This window comes from Rattus norvegicus, chromosome 2, assembly GCF_036323735.1.
Source record: "Rattus norvegicus strain BN/NHsdMcwi chromosome 2, GRCr8, whole genome shotgun sequence".
Taxonomy (NCBI): Eukaryota; Metazoa; Chordata; class Mammalia; order Rodentia; family Muridae; genus Rattus; species Rattus norvegicus.
Genome location: NC_086020.1, coordinates 119,556,561 through 119,559,889, shown reverse-complemented (window position 1 = coordinate 119,559,889; position 3,329 = coordinate 119,556,561).

The window sequence follows — 3,329 nt, the reverse complement described above, 5'->3', positions numbered from 1 at the left end:
CAAAGACAGTTTCCTGCCTCTGCCTGTATTGTGCTGGCATTTAAGGAATGAGCCACCTTGTCAGGGTCTGTTCACATCTTATAGATAAGAAGCAGGAAGGCTCACGCCCTGATGCTCGATGCTGCGTTTGGTCAGGGGTGAAGAGCTGGTCTGACGTCAGAGACTACAGAGCATCTGTCTGTCCCGTTGAGTTGCCCAGGCAGAGGATGCTGAGAGCAGGAGAATGGAGGGGAGGGGGCAGGGAAAGAGAAAGGTCCAGAGCGGTGTTTTTCAACCTATAGGTGGGGACCCCTGGGGGGGTGTCAAAACTCTTCCCCTTCCCAGGGGTCACATATCAGATATCCTGCATATCAGATGTTTACATTGTGACTCACAACAGTAGCAAAGTCAACAGTTATGAAGTAGCAATGAAATAATGTTACGGCTGGGCAACTGTTACCACAGGGGAGTGTTAGCAACTGTTTTAAAGGGTCACGGTGTTAGGAAGGTGGAGAACCACTGGTCTAGAGGGACGCTGGAGGACATGAGTGTGCTGGCTGGCAGTCGGAGGACCTTGAGCCAGTGACTTCAGTTACTGACACCCATAGCTATCTATTCCAAATGGAAAGAAAGTAAAGGAGCATGGGAGTTGGTTCCCCAGGCAACTTGAGCTCCGCCGGTACAAAATGCTTATGTATTGATTGATTTTAGGGTTTTTGGTATTTTTTCTTGTTTGTTCGTTTGCTTGCTTGCTTGCTTTGGTTTGGTTGTTAAGGCAAGGGATCATGTTGTCCAGGCTATCCTTGAACTCTCTGTGTTGCAAAGACCTTAAATTTCTCATCCTCCTGTTGCTCCATCCTGTGTGCTAAGTTCACAAGCTCTGCACCCTACCCTGGCCTACCATTACTGGGTGACCCAGAGTAGTAGTAGTTTCACGATTCTCCAGTCTTTGCCTCCCAATTGTCAGACTCATAGGTGTTTGCCACTGCCAGCCGAGGCATTTCGATGAGAACTTTCCCTGCAGCTAAATCTGTTAGATGAAAATCACAGGATGTGCTTGAGTGGCTATGGCTTTATCTTCCTTGTTACTCTACTTTCATTCTCCTGTGAAACCTGCAACTTTTTTCCACAATCAGGTTCTCCTCCTGTTTAGAGCTAGCTGTCTAGTATGGTTGCCACAAGATTTATGTTGTCGGGGTTGAGGATTTAGCTCAGTGGTAGAGCGCTTGCCTAGGAAGCTTAAGGCCCTGGGTTCGGTCCCCAGCTCCGAAAAAAAGAACCAAAAAAAAAAAAAAAGATTTATGTTGTCACAAAGTTAGTTTTACTAGAGATTCACAGCTGGCTGGGGCTGCCTAGACAGTTCAGTGGGCAAAGGTGCTTGCTGCCAAGCATGAGAACCTGAGCTCAGTATTTGGTAGGATGAAAGAACCAATCCTGAAAGTTCATACACATATATACATACACATAAACACATACATATACACATAAACACATACACATAAACACATACATATACACATAAACACATACACATAAACACATACACATATACACATACACATATATACATAAACACATACACATATATACATACACATAAACACATACACATATACACATAAAACACATACACATATATACATACACATAAACACATACATATACATATAAACACATACACATATATAAACACATACACATATACATACACATAAACACATACACATATATAAACACATACACATATATACATACACATAAACACATACACATATATACATACACATAAACACATACACATATACGCATAAACACATACACATATATACATAAACACATACACATATATACATACACATAAACACATACACATATACACATACACATAAACACATACATATACATATAAACACATACACACATACACATAAACACATACACATACACATAAACACATACACATATATAATACACATAAACACATACACATATACACATATACACATACATGCAATGTGAGAGAGAGAGAGAGAGAGAGAGAGGTATATGTTTGACTGCATGTATGTCTGCATACCACATGTGTATAGTACCTGAAGAGGCCACAGGAGAGCCTTGGATCCTCTGGAACTGGAGTTACAATTGGTTATGACTGGTCTCATGGGTGCTGGATCAATCCCATGGATGAGCATGCAATACTATCTTTTCCCCTCGCTGAACCATCTTTCCAGCCCCACCCCCATCTGCCCAAAAGATTCACAGCTGGACCTGGTATTGCATGCCTATAATCCAAACACTTGGCGAGCGTAGGGATCAGAAATCCCGAGGCCACTGCTGTCCGTGTGTGTAGAAACGCATCTGAGGCCTAAAGAGCAGCAAGCAGGAGCTTGTCTGTAAGAGGGGGATGGCAACAAGAGAGGAGAGGTATCCTCCATCTTAGCCACTGATCTGTGGAATAACTGAGATAAATGAGAGAGGAGTGGAAAAAGACATAGAAAAAAGTCTTCCCGTCTAACCTTTAAAGTTAAAAAAGGGAAAAATCTGTAATCTAACATGCACATGGGGGCATTAACCACGGTCCAGTATAAGGTCGGTACAAGAGAGTGATCGGGAAATACTCATCACTTGAACTCCTGAAATTGGGGAGGTCATTGAAACACCCAATCAGAGCGGTTATGCAGAGTGGCTTGTGAGGCTGTGGAACATGGCAGTGGGTGGAGTCAGTCTGACTGCCCCAGAGGTAGAAAAGCTGAGTTTTGAGTAACTACTAATCCCTCCTTAGGACAAAGGCGGTGCAATCTGAGACCACGTAAGAGGAATGAGTCCCTGATGGACCAGCTTATCAGAGCTGTTAGGGACACTTGGTTATCTCCCTCTGAAGTTCCCATAAATTTCTAGGAATGAAGGACCGGGTGCTCTTGGGGGAGGGAGAAATAAGAGGAGCTGTGTTCAAACCCCAGTTCACTGGGCCCGACAGGAGTATGGTCACAGAGGGACTTTGCTGAGCTGCGTGATGAAGTAGGGTCTTTATGAAGCAGGAGATGCTCTGACAGAGTACAAGGACCTGAACTATAACGTGGATGAGTCTATAAGGTGTTAAGGGACTCGAGAGGAGATGAGGAGGGTAACATACGTGTGACTTAGTCACCCAAATGCAGAGAGATTCTGCTAAGCTGGAGTTCCTAGGGAAATACTGATAGGAAGCCAACCTGTGCTTGTGAGTCTTTGGAAGTTCTAAAAACCTGACCAGCACTAAAGGATTAAAAGAAATAAAGGACAGAGAGGTAGAGGTACTCCCCACCACACCTCTTGTGGAGGAAGAAGGTGTCCCAGGGTAGGAGCCACCAGGCTGC